The sequence below is a fragment of the Solanum verrucosum genome, unplaced genomic scaffold (assembly GCF_900185275.1).
Source record: "Solanum verrucosum unplaced genomic scaffold, falcon-dt-bn FXZP01000304.1, whole genome shotgun sequence".
NCBI lineage: Eukaryota > Viridiplantae > Streptophyta > Magnoliopsida > Solanales > Solanaceae > Solanum > Solanum verrucosum.
The window spans coordinates 59,526-79,804 of record NW_026019943.1 but is presented as its reverse complement, the minus strand read 5'-3'; the positions used below and the strand labels follow the sequence as shown (position 1 = coordinate 79,804).

The window sequence follows — 20,279 nt, the reverse complement described above, 5'->3', positions numbered from 1 at the left end:
GAAAAGATTGATTGTTGTAATTCAGGATGTATGTTGTATTGGGATGATGATAAGGATCTAACATCTTGTAAGTTTTGTGGCTATGAGAGGTATAAACACCAAGTTGGTTCTCGTAAGAGAAAATTGGTTCCTTACAAGAGAATGTATTATTTTCCTCTTATTCCTAGATTGTGAAGATTATATACATCTCGTGCTACAGCTGCCGACATGAGATGGCATCATGAGCATATACAAGAAGAGGGAGTAATGCGTCATCCATCAGACTCTGAGGCTTGGAAGCACTTCAATGAAACTCATTCTTTTTTTGCTGATGAACCAAGGAATGTGAGGTTAGGGTTATGTACTGATGGTTTTCAACCATTTGCTCAATCGGGAAGAAAATACTCTTCTTGGCCAGTGATTGTTACTCCATACAATTTACCTCCGGGAATGTGTATGAAAGAAGCTTACATGTTCTTAACTATCATTGTTCCAGGGCCACACAATCCTAAGCAAAAAATTGATGTTTATCTACAACCTCTAATAAAAGAATTGACTTTGTTGTGGGAGATAGGTGTAGAAGCATTTGACATCTCAAAAAAGAAAAAAATTTCAATTAAGAGTAACTTTGATGTGGACTATCAATGACTTTCCAGCATATTCTATGTTATCAGGATGGAGTACCAGTGGCAATTTAGCATGCCCTTATTGTATGGAGGACGCACAATCCTTCTGATTACATTATGGTGGGAAAACAACTTGGTTTGACAGTCATAGGATGTTTCTTGATCAAAACCATCCATTTAGGAAAGATCATAAAAACTTTCTTAAAGGTCATGCTGTTACAAGATCTCCACCACCTGTTAGAACGGGACAAGAAATTCTTAATCAAATCTGTGAGTTGGGGATAATGAAGGTAACTGAGTTAGATGCTGAAGAAGTTAATAAGAGATTATGTATGTCATGTGGTTGGAAAAAACGAAGCATCTTTTGGGATTTGCCTTATTGTAGTTCTAATATGATACGGCATAATCTTGATGTCATGCATATTGAGAAGAATGTCTTTGATAATGTATTTAATACAGTTCTTAATGTTGATGGCAAAACCAAAGACAATCCCAAAGCACGTCAGGATGTTGTAAAATACTGCAATCGGCCAGAGTTAGCAAGAAATCCTGATGGAAGCTATCCCAAGGCTGCATATACAATAGACAAGAATGAAAAAAAGGTCTTGTTTGATTGGTTGGAAGGTGTGAAGTTTCCAGATGGGTATGTTTCAAATATGAGTCGATGCCTTGACACAGACAAATTTAAGTTATTGGGGATGAAAAGTCATGATTGCCATGTGTTCATGCAACGACTATTGCCAATTTCCTTTCGTGAGCTACTTCCTAGTAATGTGTGGAAAGCACTTACAGAGTTGAGTTTATTTTTTAAAGATCTAACTTCAATTGTTCTTCGAAAGGTGGACTTAGAGAGATTAGAGGTACACATCCCACAAATTTTGTGTAAGTTAGAACGAATATTCCCTTCTGGATTCTTTAACTCAATGGAACATTTACCCGTGCACCTTCCGTATGAAGCAAGAATTACTGGACCTGTACAATATAGATGGATGTATCCTTTTGAGAGGTAAATATGAAATATTTATGCAGTTATATAGTGTCAATATGCTAGTTCAATATGATAATTTAATTTCTTACATATATAGGTACCTTCGAACTCTTAAAAATATGATAGGCAACAAAGCTAGTGTTGAGGGTTCTATTTGTGAAGCATACTTGATGGCCGAATCAACACAATTCTTTTCTCATTATTTTGAACCTCATGTTATGTCACGTCATCATAATGTGTCCCGTAATGATAATGGTGGTGTTATGAAAGATGATGAATAAAATTTATCAATATTCACCCATCCAGGAAGGTTATCGGGTGAAGCCAAAATGAGAGATTTGTCTCTTGAGGAAATTAAGGCTGCCCAAACTTATATTCTTCTAAATTGTCAAGAGGTTGAGCCATTTGTGAGGTAAAATTTTAAAGGTTATACTTCTTTCATATAATAAATTTGTCCATATATTATGAATTTATTTTTGACTTATTTTGTTGCAATGAAGCATGTATGTGCAATGTTTGCAAGAAGAGTTTCCGAATCTCTCTCAAGATCAAATAGATGAGAGTCTCGAAACATATTTTTCTGTATGGTTCAAGGAATATGTAAGCCTAATTAAATCATTACTATCATTTAAAATATAATGTGTCGAATTGTCTTGTGAATTAGACTAAATCTTATCATATTTTTTTTAAATAGGTTCAATCCAACCATATTGAAAATGAATACTTGCGTAGTCTTGCTCATGGACCATTAATAAGTGTGTATTCTTATCCAGTGTGTTTTGTTAATGGATACAAATTTCACACATTACATCGCGGTAGTGCAAGATCAACAATGAATAGTGGAGTTTGTATCTCTGATCCAAATACGGGTGATTACTACGGAAGGATTCAAGAAATTATACAAGTGGAATACTGTAGAGCACCTTTAAAGCAGGTTATGTTATTCAAGTGTGAATGGTTTGATCCGACATTAAATATTGGTGTTAAGGTGCATAATCAGTATAAATTGGTCGATGTTAATCATCATCGTCGATTTAAAAAATATGAACCTTTTATTCTTGCGATGCAAGCAACTCAAGTGTGTTATATGTCTTATCCTAGCACAAAGAAGGAGAAGGATGATTGGTTAGCTGTATTAAAAGTCAACCCTCGAGATGTCATTGAATTACCTGATGAGAGAGTGATAACAATACCAGAACCAAATCTTCCATTTCAAGTTGAAGAAGTTGAAGTTCATGAGATAGATATGAATATTATTGTTGATGAAACTATACTTCTGCATGATCCAAATGGGGAGGCAATTGAAATGGATGAACCAATTGAGTATGGATTGTTTCCAGAGCATCATGAATTAGATGAAGAATTTACAGAAGAGGAGTATGAAACTGAGAATGAATCTGAAGAGGATGATGAGGAGTTCGAAGAAGAAATAGATACAGGCTAGTGTATTGATAGTAATGTGCTACAATGTCTTTAATGACGTTTGTTTATAGTAGTATGTTTTGGATGCTATTTGTTTCTTGTGGAAAAACAATGCTTACTGATTGTTGTATCTTTTGTGTGCTTTGCAGCTCTAATTTCTTAAAGCTATTAGTATCTTTTTGTGTATGACATGCTTCAACTTTGGTTGAAATTTTTCTAAATGTACCTCATTTTTAGCATGAGCAGGTAAACTCAAGAAATAAGATAGTTGTTTATATAGTTGGAAGGCATTCTCAAACTTCTGTTTTTCCTACTTCTGGACATTCTCAAGTTCAGTTTGGTCCATGACATGTGTGAAAGAATCTGAATATTTCTTAAAAGAGAGAAATTATTTAACTCAGATTTGATAAATATGATTAACTTTGTTTTTTTGTAGATATGACACGAGACAGAGGTCGAGGTAACACAAGTCGTGCAAGTAAGATGTCAATTGGAGGTCGAGGTAGCACAAGTCGAGTTAATATGCCTACTGTTCCTATTCTCATAACCTAGTTCTCAACAAGGTGGTATTAGTTCTTCTAGTGGACCAAATAATATCATTCAAGTTCAGACTTTAGTTCCTACTATTTCGCCTCCCGTTCAAACATCAGATCAATGTAGTACCCCATCAGTTCATCTTGAACCAGCCCATGTAATACCTCATAGGAGCAATGCAATAGGTGATGGTGCATCTACTGATCAGAGAAACGTAACAGGTGACTCTACATCTAGTCAAAACAACACAATAGGTGAAGGTGAGAGCAATAGTAACCCTTAACAACGGACGCTTGTTTTTCTTTCTGCTGCCGGGTTAGTGTGTGTTTGCACTATTATTATTAATATACTGTGAATTTCTGTATCAAAGAGTTCATATAATATCTTCAATTTTTTTTCAGGTTGGAACCTTCAAGTACTTGCTCTAACTGAATATGTGAGTCTTTCAAGAGTGAGCTTGATCCCAAGGGAACTAATTGGAAAAGTGTCCCACAAGAAACAAAAGATTTTTATCTAGGGGAATTCGAGGTATAATATTTCAGCATTTTAATTAAAAAGGTTCATCAGTTTTATAGTTTGGATACTGATGTTGTTATTTATAAAACTATTTCAGAAGGAATTCTATTGGGATCCACCCATTGATAGTGAAGTGAAGATACAATGGTGAAGGAAGGAAGCGAGAAGGTACAGTGATTTCATTTCTGGCTTAAAAAAAGAAGGAAAACGACCAAAATATATTTCAGAAGAAATATGGGAAAGTTGGATGAGTATTTCGAAGAAACCTGAGGTTATTGAAAAGTCAAAAATAAATTCAAGAAATCATTGTGGCGGTCAGGATGCAGTTGCCAAAGGAACTCACACGGGAGTCTCTATTACCATTGGAGAGCATCGTAAGAGACTTGTAAGTATATTTTCACGCACCTTTCATTTACTTGTGTCACAGTGACTATTTGCAATTGAGTTAGCATTCAAGTTTTTTCTCTAAGGATTTTCTAGAATTTTGTGAACAAGAAAAAACATTTGTTAATGTCGATGTAGTACTGATAGGGATGTGTCTCCTAGATAACCTTACTTTGTTATGAACTAACAGATATGGTCTCGAATTACACTATACCATGCTTTTATATTTTCATGTACTTTAAAAAAATTTTCTTGTATAGGCTATTAAAAATAGTCGCAATCCAACACCAAGTGAGATACATTTGCATGTCCATACACATGGTCATGATGGAAAATCTTTTGTTGGTGAACGAGCTCAAATCGTGCATGTAAGTTCAATATTCTTACTGCTGATCCTAAGGTGCTTTCTAATCTCTTCATTTGTGGCTGTTGTTATTAGTTTCAATTGTTGTGTTCTTTTCAGTCCTGGTCCACTGCTCATTATATCTCTTCTTACTGTTGATAATACATGAGTTGATGATCCTAGTAATGCCTATATCTCTTCTTACTTCTCAAATAATTTAGGAGAATGGTTAACATTGGATGACTTGGTTTTCTCCATTCCCTTATGATTATTGGCATGAAGCTTTTATGATCTGCTAAGTGGTTGAAAAATCTGAAGGTTCTTGCCCCTTTTGGTGACATCTCTTCAAAAGGGAATGGAGATTTCTTGTGAACTCGATTTCTTAATTTTATATTGTTGTTGTGTTTATTTTATACAAATCCAGATAAAATGCTTTATCTCGATCTAGCAAACATTCCCCTTTTCGAGCTTCATTGTTATTGTCGGTATTGATTTTGATTGGAATAAGTTGCAGGTGCTTCCTCTTTATTTTCGTTCTAGCTTCTGTTATTTTTATTTTGATTTTGATTAGAACACAATTGATCAGAGTAGCTAGACAGTGTAGTTGTTTCCCAATGGATGCAATTGTTTTCTGACATTCTAAAAGCCTGTCAGCAACCACTGCTAAATCCTCCTGCTAATGACAAAGTTCACATACCATTATTAATTTTCTTCTTTTTTATTCACATCGATGTGTTTATAGAGGAATGACAAACAACACAAGATAGGTTGAGAGAAAGAAATATTTGTTTTATTTTCAGTTCACCATTTGAACCTTAGCTTCCTAGGCTCTTTTACTAAGCTTTTTTATGCTTTCCGACTGGTCCTTGCTGGCAGTTTATGTTGTTTGAGTGCTCAAATCCCTTTCTATAACCTTTATTTTCAGTTCAATTTTGAGAGTTGTGTTCTCCTTCTCTAGACACTTAAGCTTGACAAAGATATCAGGATCAGTAGAAGTAGGCGTTGTAGTTGTTTCTCAAGTGTAGTTTTTTCAGATTTCAATTAATTTTTCTCAATTTCAATATGTTAAGAAGATCATAATTTAAACATGTACTAGAATTCATATTATTGTATTTGATGGGAAAAGATAATATACTAGGTCCATAGTTGAAGATAAGCCTCTGTCTCATCATTTAAACTAGAAGCAGACTTTGCAATCAAAGCTTCTCCTTCCATAGAAATCTCGCTTTCCACCTTCCAATCCAATCTTAGACTGAGCCAGCCACACAATCTGGAGACTCCACCAATCGTGGCCTATTTCTAGTATCATTGCTGCTAGGACCATAACAGAAGACACATGTAAGTCTTCCTGCACCATACAGACCTTCTTCAGTAATGGATCTCCACTGCTCAGCACATGAAAAATTAATTCCCAGACCAACATTAAGTGCTCTTAGGATGTGCACTGTACGGAGAACATAAAACAGTTCCTCTGGAAAAGCCTATCATCAAAACAAACAATTTTCAGAATTATTTTACAGTATATGCATATTTAATTCGCCAACTGGTTCAACTGGCAACTGTTATCACCATGTGAATGAAGGAAAATCAATGTTGTTAACTGCCAATATACTATTGTTTCCAAAGGTGGGGACTTATGGTTAGACAATAGGAAACCTGCTGAAGTTTACTAGGTGAAAGGCATTATCTGTGGTTTTGGAATATCACAAGTAAAATTATAGATTGGGATCTTGACTACAGCAATTAGGAAAAAAAGACATTTTCCTTTCCGCAACCTAGCAAATTAGGAAAGAAAGATTTATGTTTTCTGACCCTCAGACTTATCTGACCATTCTTTCAACTTCTCAAGTTCTACCCTCAGACTTATTTGACCATTCCTCAACTTCTCAAGCTCCTCTCCTAGATTATTGTTCATGAGGACTAGTGTTAATCTGGAATTCTGCTTTCGATACATTTCAGTCAGTGCTTTTTATGAGTTGTGTTCTCCTTCTCTAGACACTTAAGCCTGACAAAGATATTAGGATCAGTAGAAGTAGGCGTTGTAGCTTAAATAGTTGTTTCTCAAGTGCAGTTTTTTCAGATTTCAATATTTGGTGTTGATCTGGAATTTCGCTTTCGATATTTGATGTTGGTTTTGTTCAAAATTTAGTCATGTGAACTTTGTTTTGCGCAGTTTGTCTGTTTTTATTCTTAGACCTTTTTTAACTGCATAATTTTTTAAACAAATGAGAACTCATTGCTGTTAGTTGAGTCTGTATGTGTCTATTGTTGTTATAAATAAATAATTTCACTAATTTTCACTCTTTTGCAGGAAAAATATCAAGAAATATTACAGAACCAAACACAAACTCAATCTGAAGTTGATCAATGGAAAGCATATTATCAAGCAGCGGGAGGGGAAAAGAAAAGAAGGATATATGGTCTTGGAGCTCAAGCAAAAGTATTTTATGGACCAAATTTTCGTGTCTCTTATGGATCTGATGCTTCTGGCTCAGTACCATGTCCAAATGCTCAAACAATACCGACAGAAAATATGGATGAGTTAGTGGTGCGAATAATTCCTTCGCTAACTAATCACTTGCTTCCTATATTTGTAGAGCAGGTACGTGGTTTGATTTCTCCAGCCTCATCTCAAGCAGACTTAGCTACCAACCATCCATCAACTATTGCACCTGTAATTCCTGCTCCAACTGCAAAAAATATCGATGAGGATCGTGCATCGCTTTCTGAGGAATGATTGTGGCTCTCTAGTCTCTCTTAGTTAGTTTTTGTTGGCTAGATTTTGTTGCAAATGCTTTCAGCTATATATTTTGCTTGAAATTTATCATTGGGGATATTTTGAACTTGGTAATATAATTTGCACTTAGCTATGTATTTTGGATCTTGTAGAATATTAATTTCTACGAATTAAGTTAATTTTATGATTATATAATATGTGTTGAAATGTGTATTTAATTACACAAATAAAAATATATTGATAGATTTGTGACAAATTATTTTCGTCGCTAAATGAATGGAGATGAAATTAGCAACAAAATATTTGGTTGCCCTATATGATAAAACGATGAAATAATATATAAAATGAGGGATAAAATTTAAAATACACGACGAATTTTTTTGTCGCTAAAGAAATTGGTGACAAAATTAGCGACAATCATTTGGTCGCCAATATGTTGAGACGACGAAATAAGTTATAAGAACAACGACATAAATTACAAAAATAGTGACAGATTTTTCCGTTGCTAATCTTGACAACGGATAACTTTCGTCGCAAATCCGTCACTCAGTTTGTGACGGATTCAATTTTTTCGTCGCTAAATGGTTAGCTACGTGCAATATAGAGACGAACAATATTTTGTCGCTATTCCGTCGCTAAACCAAAATAGCGACGGAATAAGCTATTTAGCGACCGATTTTGTTTGTCGCTAAACACAGTTTTTTTTGGAGTGATTGTTGGTCCCCAAGAGAACCCTCATCCTGAATGACTACAAGCGAAAGACTAACTCAAGTATAAAAAGCTTAAAAACTGAATAAAATAGTACATTCAACTCGCCAGAAATAGGCAACTCAAGTCTTTAAAACATTTAACAAAATAAATGATACAAACTTCTCAAACTCTACTATCTATCTATGAAGCCTCTACTATTACAGAAGAATATCGGGACAAGACCCACGACATCTCAAATTACTAGTTGTAAGATAAAGGTGAAGTCCTCCGGAATATAAGAAGGCTCACCAAAGTTGACTGGAATATCCCATGACCTCAACGAAATGCTTGTTGATGATCCTGAATACATGTATTTGCATCATGAAACGATACATGCCAAATGACTCAATACATGGAATGTACGAGCATGCAAGGAAAATTCTAAAGCATAAACATAAGCTTGAACTGGTGAATAAAAACATACTTACCTCTTCGAATCTCACTCAACTCAAATCAACTCAAAGAAACATAGTTCAACTCAACTCAAGGAAACATAGTTCAACTCAACTCAGAGAAAATATGGCTCAACTCAATGATAAGATATTTAACTCAGTAAAATAAGTCTCAACTCAATAATAAGATATTCAACTCTATGAAACATAGTTCAACTCAACTAAGAGAAATAAGGCTCAACTCAATAACAAAATACTCAACTCTGGATACTCAACTCTGAATACTCAACTCTGGATAAAGCAACGAAAAAAGATGCAATATATGGAAAGCTTTTAAAATAGTAGATAACAACTCAATGTATTGAAGAATACAATAATAACTCATTTTGTATGCAAGGATACAAACTAACTTTGTTTGTATATATGAATAAAAAATATCTCTGTGGGAGTTTTTCTAATCGACAACCGTCAGTATGAGTTATGTGATGATACCACGTCTTGCCCACGCTGCCAGAATTGTCCAATACCTTGCCGGGGTATATAACTCCTCAACTAAGTATATCCACTAGTCTATGATAAAAAATATTAAGGAATCATCTAAAAAGTATGACCCTTTCTACCCACGTTGGCTACATGGTTTATGGGGGATGTGAGTTGTCTGAAGTCTCCCCCATATCGGTGCTCAATACTACTCCCAAAATATAACTAGCTCATATGTTTAAAAACATAACTCTTCTGTGGTTTGAGATTATTACTCAAAATCTTTCTCTTAAAAGAGATGGTACTCGACTGCTCAAAATTCTTTTGGAAATCTCAGTTTCCTCCTCTTTTAAATGTGAAAACATTTACTCTTGGGAATAGTTAGTTCCCATATATCATTTTAAAGAAAATGAACTCAACTCTACTCTTTCTCAAACTCAACTACTCAAGTCTTAAAACAAGTTTAGAAAAAATTGTAAAAGACTTCTCAAAATAGGGTTCATGCCGAATTATGAACGTGAACAACTCAATTCAAGGTTTTCAATAACCGTACATAGAATTCAATACTCGGAACTCAATAACTCAGTACTAAATAACTTCAATGATACTACTTATTTCAAGAATGCTCAACTCAGAGGGTTTATGCGGAATTATGGGCATGAACAACTCAACTCAAGGACTTCATGGGTAACATGTAATAGTCCATGATTAGGAATATAATCTCAAAAGGATTAGGAACTCAATACTCAAGACTTAGAACTTGAAGATACTACTCCTCTCAATGATGCTCAAATTATAAAGTTCATGCAGAATTATGGGCATGATCGACTTGACTTAAGGGTCTACATAACAATATGGAACTTGTGTATACGACTCTTATCATTCTCATACTTACTTCCTCAAAACTTAGTTCAAATCGATAGTTGATCTCAAAGGATTCACAATTGAACTCAAAGACTTTCTTGAACTCTACTCTTAACTCTTCCTTGAATTTGAATTATGACTTCAAGAGTTATGATTCATGATATGAAGGATCTCATGATGATGATGTAGATTCATGAATACATTCTCCTCATTCTTATGCTCACTGCTCAAGTCTTGAAACAAGTTATTTGAATTTGTAGAAGACTCCTCAAAAAGACTCAAAGTGGCTTTCTCAAAATGTCCGAAAAAACTCTCAAGACTTAACTTTTAACTCTACCTTGAATTTGAATTATGAATTCAATGTTATGAATGATTTCTAGATGTTTAGAAGTAGCTTAGAGTGTTTAGAATCGATAGGGTTTGAAGGTACCCTTTTAAAGGACTTGGACGACCAAAACGATAGAGAAGGGGTGGGGGCAGGCGACCCTGGCGCACTGAGTGGTGCAGGACGCCAGCCCTCTACCTATAGAGGTGTGGTTGGGGCGCACTGGTTGGTGCAGGGCGCCAGGCCCCAACCCAGAAAACCCCAACGACTTTTCTTTCTCGTTTTCTGACCCTAACTCACCTAGAATCGAACATTTTATTCCCCAATTATTTAGATTCAAATACCCAACCTAAGTGCACACTAATCTACTAAAAATAACCCTTAAATTCGAAGGATTTATCTCAAGAATTCATCAAAACCCCAATAGAACAAGATTTAGAATGAAACTTCAAGAACACTTATCAAGAACTCATCAATAACTCATCTTTATCAATCTTTATGGATGGATTCGAATATATAAATCATGATTGGTGTGTGAGTGAATGAACCCAATACTATGAAAGCTGATATACCTCTTAAGGATCAACCCTTTGGCAAAATTCCGCAAGAAAACTCAATAATCTTGACGAACGCCTTGAACCCTTTCTCTTTTCTCCTCTTTTCTCTTCTTGAACTCTCTTCAAAAGCTCTAAGCGTATTGGGGATGAATGAAACTGATTCTAATCAGTTTTAGACCCCTAAAACCTTACTAAAATGAATTAAATCTGATTGGGGTAAGGAAAAGACCAAAATACCCCTCATATTTTCGAATAACTTTCCTTAAATGGACAGACTGACTTCAAAAGGGCATATCTCACTCATCCGAACTCGAAATTTATCAAACTCGACGGTGTTGGAAAGAGGACTCAGAGATATTTCATTTGATACCTTTATGGGTTTCCTAACTCATCTTGTGATAACAGTTATGGTCGTTTAAAATTGACCCAAAACTTAGAAGAACTTAGGAATGACTTGAATGAATTCTTGTTAGTTCTTTTTGGAACTCAAGGTGATACATCTAAGTGACCTTAACACTTAAGAAATTTCAAATTCCTCAGTAAAATCCTACTCACAACGAAGGATGGTTCGAGTCTTAGTTCAAAAAATTTCCTGGTGTTACAATTTTCTTTGACATTATATCATATCACTTGGCGGAACCATTTTCCTTTGAATTTATATTATATCACTTGCTAGAACCATTTTCCTTCGGTACATTGTCACTAGCTGAAATCATTTCACTTTGGCTTTATTTCGTATCACTAGCTGGAACCATTTCCCTTCAGCTTTATATCATATCACTTGCAGGAACCATTTTCCTTCAGGACATTATCACTAGCCAGAACTATTTCCCTTTGACTTCATATTGTATCACTAGATAGAACCATATTCCTTCGGCTTTATATCACATCACTAGTCGAAACCATTTTTCTTTGGATTTATATCACATTACTTACTAAAACTATTTTCCTTTGACATAACATCACATGTCCTATCACGGTGCACAACAACAACAATGCAAATAAGCAATTTCACATCATAAGGAAGAGTTAACAATTCAAGCAATTCAAGTCCATATTAATGCCATCAAAGCATCTCATAAATCAACAAAATAGAGTCCACAACAAGGCAATTTACAAAGCATTATGATTAACACGTTGCCTTTTTCATTAATCCCCTTTGTATTCATTAAGATCAATCAAGTAAAGCAATGAACACATCACCTCATTCCTATTATTCTCCACCACATACAATGAAGGAAAATACACAATTCTACTAATTTTACAAGGTTTAGGAGATCTTTTGCCTCAATTCAATCAAAAAGTCAATCCAAGACTTGAGACTTCCCTATCTCAACAATGCCCAAAGCCACACAATCTAATTCTATCAAGTAATCATAATAAGATTTCGAAAATAAAATACACATATCATACACTTTGAATAATGGGTCAATCAACTCAAAAACCCAATTCTAAAACTGAGGTTTGAATCCAAAAATCTTGACTTGAAAATGCTACCCAAGGCATTTGAAACTCATTGGTGAAAACCATTTTGAAAAAGGAGTTCAAATCAGTTCACAATTACCATCTTAGTTTAGGACTCAAGTTCTTGAAAACCCTTGTCATTGTCAATCAAAATCTCAAGTTTTGATGTTAAAATCCATAAATGATAAAAGGGAAATGAAGTTTTAGGGTCATAAAGGCTTACCCAAATGATTTAGCACAATCAATCTCTTCAAAATTGTCTCTAAGGATTTTACAAAGCTCAAAATGGGGAAAATGGGTAAAACCCCAAAAAGATAGGCAAAAAAGGGTCTCAGATGTGGCAAAAGCGACCCTCGGTTTGCAAAAGTGAACCCCGGATAAAATTGGGACCTTCACTTTCAGATATAATTGAACCATCCAAATATGAATTTGAGGTCTTCTTGACCCAAAACCCGTGAAAGTCACTAGAAAAGAATGTAACGCCTAAAAAGGCTAAATCAAGCTTGGAACCTCTGAAAATTCAATCAAGACCTCACTTACACATGAAACCATTCCCCAAATCCAACGGAACTCTCCTAATTCTGATCCGAGCATGTGAACCCTGAATATCGATCAAAGTCAACCCAAAGGCTAAAATTGCACAAATTTCCAACTTAGGACCTAATCAAATCTTCAAAAAGACTCTGAATCTGAAACCAAAAATTATCTTAAACCAATTTCCACATTTTGTGATTGATGGAATTCCATTTCGACACTCGAAACTTCAAAAGACACTGAGAACCACTTTTTAACAACTTTTGCCTTTTGAAATAAAAAAACTTACATGATTCACAACTTTTTACTCAAAGCATGAAACCAATTTCAAAACTCATTCAGAATTGATTCGGGATCGATGTTGGAAGGGATAAAATGGTAATTTTATAAAAATCTCCAAAAAAAACCAATCGGGTCATTACAATGCAGCAATGAAATACTCTAGTTAGGCACTCGATATTAAAATTCTCATACATCCTAACATATGTTGCTCAAGTTACAAGTGTCGTGGAAAATAATATGAGGGAAGCAAGACAATATGATTCTAGTATGTAATAAGGAGAAGAGGCGTGGATACACCAATAAGGAGGTGTGAAAGTTTAGTACAACAGTTTTTAGAAGAGGTAGATGTAGACCAAAGAAAAATTGAGGGGAAATGACCATATGACACATCTTAAACTTACTAAAGTCATGACTCCAGATAAAATTTAGAGATTGAGGATTATTGGTGAAAGTATAATAGATAGTAGTGCGTTATTGAACTCTTTCGAAGGAGAGACAAGGAGCTAGTGTACTTCTCTAATCTTTTAGTAGTTTTCCCTAGTTTTCACATAGTATCTTACCTAGTATTCATATATATAGTATCTTATTCTTCAATTTTACTACCATTTGTTACGTCAGTTGGTTTACTTATCTTGCTATGTTGTCATTATTTTTCTTTTTATCATGCTTTAGTCATACTTTGTTTTACTAAAGGAAGTTGTTTGATGCTAAGTTCACTTTCAAGCTTACGGATGAGTAAAAAAAAATACAATTTTTTTTAAGTCAAGAGTCTATCAGAATCATTCTCTCTCACAAAAAGATTAGTAGAATCTGCACATTTATTACTTCGCTCGGTATTTACTTATGAAATTATATTAGTTATGATATTTTTGTTGATAGGAATTGAAGTTGACAAACAAGTGGAATTAGGAATGGATGGGGAATGGGAGAAAAGGTCCTTCCTCACATGGAAATACAAATTGAATGTGTGGGTCATAGTTTGAAGTAGCAGGGCATTGCCCTTATTTAATTTGTTTTGAGAGTAGAATCCAAGTTTAGGATTGATAAGTGAGACCTGCCAAATCTTCCTTGTTCTACTTATGTGGGACTCTCTTCACATACATACCTAGCAGGATTTTTTTCTCTATCATCAATTTTCTTTTAATTAAAAAGAGAACAATGTTATGCAAAGAGTTCGCAAAGCTGGTTTATGCAAAAAGTTTCTATAAAAAAAAAATAGTTGAAAATAATTCTGACATCAAAGATTTTCTATAAAAAAATATTTAAAACACATAAAATTCAAGGCAAATATACTAGGTTCATGAAACCATATCTAACTCGTATTTTTCTTGCATGCATGCTGAGATGTCGCCAGCAGTATGAGTTTTGACTTATATAAACAAAAAAGGAAAATCAGATTGTGACATTCTACCCTTCACTATATAATAGTATGCTGCCAAGAGCCGGCTGGAGGGAGGGTAAAGCAATGTCTTTAGACCCCACATTTTTGGGGTCTAATTTTTGTTAATAGGATTGGTATGGTATGGTTCAGTATTTGAAATTTTAATAGCTGGTTTTTAAAACTATTGTATTATTATTATATCAATTTAATTCGGTATTTTAAAGTTTAGTTTCGGTAGTTTGTGGTATGGTAAATTCGTAACAATAGTTTGTCTAACTCGACTAATATATACTTGTATAATAGAGTATTATAACTTCGACAATTCAAAAAAATTCTCAATTATTTCATACTAACACATTATACATGTTGAATTATATATTCATAAGAAAGTACAAGCAACTCGTTTTGTTATTCAGTTACATTTAAAAGACATTTCAGTCAAAATAGTAGGGTTGTTCATGGTTATGGTTAAAATACCAAACCGAACTGCAATCCAAACCAAATCGATTAAAAAAACCAATATTTGGTTGGGTTTGGTTAGGTTTGGTTTTAAATTTTGAAAACCGATATTATTTGGTTTGGTTTTGGCTTTACTAAAACAAATCGCATAAATAACCAAACCGAATCGATAAGTTAAGTCTTTAAATTTACAATTTTCTCAAGTCCAACACTTTAGCCCAACTATGACAATCCTAAGTCCAAGTCCATTAAAATCCATTTTAGTCTTTACCTACCCTACTTCACATTAAATAGGCACACTTTCTCTTAATTGAAACACTTTGTTCGTGTAATGATAAATCTAGTATTGCTTAATTGTATAATTGAACCGACATTAGCTTTTATGTAGATTGTTTATGTGCTAGATCTTTGTGTCTATCGACGTAAGTCCTCAAAAAAATTACTATTACTTTCAAACCGGATAAACCAGAAAAACTAAACCAAATCGAACAAAACCGACAATAACCAACCCGACGGTTATTTCTTTGGTTTGTTTGGTTTGGTTTTAGAAATTTAAAAAACCGACTAGATTGGTTTGGTTTTGGTTTTAATCAATAACCGATCCAAATCGAACCATGAACACCCCTACAAATAGAGTAGTCAAAGTTTCAACTTCTAAACATTTAGTTTATACTAATACTAGGTTGCATATTTGTTAGTAATTTAATAATAATAATAATAATAATAATAATAATAATAATAAGATATATATATATATATATACTACTGATGTAACTATATACTTCAGTATGGTATTCAATATTTCAATATGTTATTTCTAAATATCAAATATCGTATCGAATATAAAAAAAAAATTAAATACCATATACCATAATATCAAAACGACGATTAGGGGTGTACAAACCGGAATCGAAAATCGAATTAAATCGTAAACTGAGTCAAACCAGAAAAAGAACCCGACTAATGGTTTGATTTGACTTGGTTTGGTACTAGAGAAAAAACCCGACTATACTTGTATTGGTCTGGTTTTAACTTAAAAAAGTCATTTCGATACCAAACCAACCCGACATTATATATATATAATTTTTAAAATTTATTTTATACATAAAAGTGTTTACTTTGATGTAATTTCTAAATATTATTTATACGCTTTCATAATTTTTATCTTTAAACATATTTTTTTCAAGTTTTTTGAGTCTTTAAATTTTGAATGGTCCAATAAAAGTTGTAGTCCATAGATATTAGTAACTCTAATAAAGCTCAATTCAAAACCAAATCAATACTAATGTTAACAAAATAAATTAATTCAACACTAAGAATGGCAAGAATGTTGAATATTTGTTCTTTAGTTTTACCTTGGTTTAGACATTTAAAATACATAACCTAATTTTAGTTTTCTTTAATGTTTAATGATGTAATTAATACTTATTAGACTTATTTTAGCACGATTTAGTACTTTTAAATTATGATCATTTTCATTATGGGTTATCAATTTGCAATATTTATTTTATACGATTTCATTATTATTATTATTTTGAATATTTTAGTGTCATCACTCAACTAATATTTTGTGTTATTTTATTAAGAAACCCCTTAGATAGTTGTATTTTGGTTGGACTAAAGAAATATTTGGAGCACAAATTACCTAACTACACACTCTTTATTATCATATTTTCTTATTTTCTCTACCATTTCAAAAAATATATAAAATCCCCTCTTTTGCTCTCATCATCCACTTTTCTGGATACATTAATTTGAAATCTCATACCCATGATTTTTCTTCCTTTTTTTCACGCCACAAATCTCTCCACAGTTACCTCCATTCATCCATTTTTGAATTTCAAATCTTTTTTCTTTCCAATTAATGATTTCAAGTTATTCAAGAGGTAGATTTCGTTCCATTACTTTAGATTTTGATTCCTTTTATTTATTTATTTTAGTTTTTTCATCTTAAAAAATTATTGAATCTTTTACTCCAGGTCTCTTTATTGGAAGAGGGGTGAAAAACATTGCTAATACACATAGTTCATCTTGAAGCGCATTTGGAATGGTTCCAGGATTAAGTAACTAATATTGTATCTACTTATTGTAGAAAGCATTACTATTACGATGTTAATGACTTATGGTGTTTTTTACTCTATACTGTAAGTTCTTTACTCCAACACTCAATTATTTATCTCGAGAGGATGTAATTTGCACATATTATGCATGTCAACAAGTAAGCTTTTAGAATGTTTCATTTTTTGTTGCAGATGCTCGTTAAAAGAATTGTTTATGCCTAATTTTTGAGTGGCATATGTAGTTTGGTTGCCAGATATATGTCTCAAGACGCAAAAAGTAAAATGTCAAAATGAAAAGTTGATTTTTGGAATGCTTACTCCAGGTTTTTTTACTGGAAGAGGGGTGGAAAATGTTGCTAATGCACAAAATTCATCTTAGAGTGCATTTGAAGTGGTTCCAGAAATTTTTAATGGCGGTCTTGATACACTTCGTTCCGTTGGTTCGATCTTTTAGTATTGGGCTTACTCAATTAGTCCGAGAAGGATACATCTTCGACTTATAAAATAACTGTGGAAAATACGCTAAAAAGGAGGGAAAAGGTCGATATGGTAGTTGCTCTGGTAAGGGCTTTGGATCGAGATCCATAGGTGACGTCATTTGTTGACAGTGAAAAAAAGATACGGGAGTTGATGTAGAGCAAATGAGGATTTCTTCGTCAATTTTTTTTTGCTTTCCGTTGATCAGATTGTTGACTTTTTTTTCGATCTTTTGGTTGTTCATCTTTTCTGATACATATGGGTTAAGATTTTTAATGTATCCAATTGATTTTGTTTATTAAACTAATGTATAATGTCTTTGTTTCAACATTATGAAACATTACAAGTTTATCATGCACAATGTATCGTGTTCAAGTATTAGTTTTGATACATAACCTTAATTAGTATTGATACTTGATATAAAAATTCTACCAAATGTATCATTTATCATGTATCGGCCTTTTCATCTACAAATTTTTGATACATATGGATTCTGCTCCCTCTTTTAGTATGGACTTACCCAATTTGATTCTGAGGAAGAAATTTTTTATGAAAATTGATCGAAACGATCCATTATCATGAAGAATTTGAGAGCGGAGAAGTCGTAGAAGAATGCATGCTCGAGTTCTAAATCTACGGTTGAAAAATGCCAAAAAGGAAAGAAAAAAGTTGAATCTGCCATTGCACGACCATCACTACCATAGATTCAAATTTTCAATGTATCTCATTTATTTTGATTCTTAAATTAGTCTTTGTTAGTGTTATCATTGATCTGATACATCACTGCTACAATTGCCTTTGTTTTATGCAATGTATCATGTTCATATTTAAGGTATTGATACATAACTCTAATGTTGTTGAATCTTCGATTAGTGTTTATCATGTTCAATATAAATGTACTTGATACATAAACTTTTTGTTATGTATCACAAACAAAAAATGTTATTTGGAACAATTACATTTATAATAATGTATCATGCACCATTTTTTTAGGCATGATATGTAAATTCGAAATTATACTAAATATATCGATACATAGCAATTATCGAACAGTAATGTATCGACCTCAAACCTAACATCTTATAGGCAACAATTTCTTATTTAATGTATCTAGTAGAAATACAACACTTATCAATTTAAACAAGATACATAAATAGTAATGAATTGATAAATCTATCCATCTCGAAAACACAATTCAAAAAATGATTACACAACATTATAAATGGGATAGATGATCCATCAAAGCTATGTATCTCTTCAGCCTTTTTGTCTGTTGTATTAATGCATAACAAATAACATTAAAAATTCAGGCTCTTATTTCTTCACCTCAACGATGTTTCGGATCTCCAATGTATCTCAAAATTTTGTCGACAATTTTGATTCAAAAATTGAGAGTTCTTTGGAAGAATGGGAAGAAGAATATTGTCAACAATTGAGAGTTTTTTTGGAAGAATGGGAAGAAAAATGTTGTATTAATATGCAAAGTATCTCAAATTTTGTCGACAATTTTGATTCGAAAATTGAGAGTTTTTTGGAAGAACGGGAATAACAATTTTGAATTTTGAATTGTCCTCGCCTGTTACAATTTGCCAGGGATTGAATCTCATTGTTAATAACACGTCCCAGTGATTTCCTTCTACTACCATCTGAAAAACTCCTTCGTCTTCCACTTTAGGACATTTACAAGATTGGTGGTATTGAAACAATACATGTTGGTCGTGTTGAGACTGGTGTGATCATGCCTGGTATCGTTGCAAATTTTGGCCCAACTGGTTTGACAAGTGAAGTCAAGTCTGTAGAGATGCACCATGAAGCTCTCCAGGAGGCACTCCCTGGTGAAAATGTTGGGTTCAATGTTAAGAATGCTATTGTTAAGGATCTTAAGCTTGGTTTGTTATCTTTCCTCATCTCATCGATCTCCTGTAATGATAGATTTGAGACTCACAAAAGAAATAGTTTGTCCCAACAACTATTCATTATGTATCTTATCAAATTTTCAGCAAATTTGAATCTAATTCGAATGGTTCTTCGATGAACATGGAGAATAATGAATATTGACAAGAAGTTTGATTTTTGAATTTTTTGGTTCTCTTAGGATTTGCGTCTAATTGATTGACAGTAAGAAGAAATGTGTAAGCGTAATTTATGGGATTTTAATTGGATAATGTGTTGTTTTTACCTTTTCACTTTAACAACTTGATACATAATGTATCAACATTGATGTATCCGGATAATGAATTATGTATCCGGATTGTGTAAAAATTAAGGGATTATTGTAATTAGAAAAGGAGTAGTGATAGGATGTAATTATACTCCTTACACTATGGGATTTATGTAAGTTATACTTATATATTTGCATGACTACTTTACTGGAAAAATCTTATGTAACACCTCGAATTTGAGAAAATAGAAAAAATTGCAGCTTTCCAGACCTGGTGCAAGAACCACGGAAGCCATCGACGGTCCATGGTCTGACACACGATCCGTAGGTGGGGTCCGTCATTGAGGACCAACTATTTATGGTCTCTAATACCACCCAAGGTCGACCAGTATGGTCCGTGGTTGGACCTACAGACCGTAGGTCTGACCATAGGTGAGGATCAGCAGCCAGTTAGAGGGAAATTGATGTTGGGTCAACATCAAATGGTCATAACCCTTAGGACCACAGGAATTAGGTGGACCATGACCTACCAAATGATAGATAATTGAATTCTCTTTCCAACGC

At 33.5% G+C, this 20,279-nt stretch overlaps 1 long non-coding RNA gene and 1 pseudogene across 1 annotated transcript; both read left to right on the top strand.

Moving 5' to 3' along the window:
- Positions 1 to 1,919: 1,919 nt before the first annotated feature.
- On the top strand, positions 1,920 to 2,449 carry LOC125839125 (uncharacterized). The gene is made up of 3 exons (XR_007443656.1): positions 1,920 to 2,005; positions 2,094 to 2,193; positions 2,288 to 2,449. It is a non-coding gene; the product is annotated as an uncharacterized LOC125839125 (long non-coding RNA).
- Positions 2,450 to 3,453: 1,004 nt separating this feature from the next.
- Positions 3,454 to 7,529, top strand: LOC125839048 (uncharacterized; annotated as a pseudogene).
- Positions 7,530 to 20,279: the final 12,750 nt, after the last annotated feature.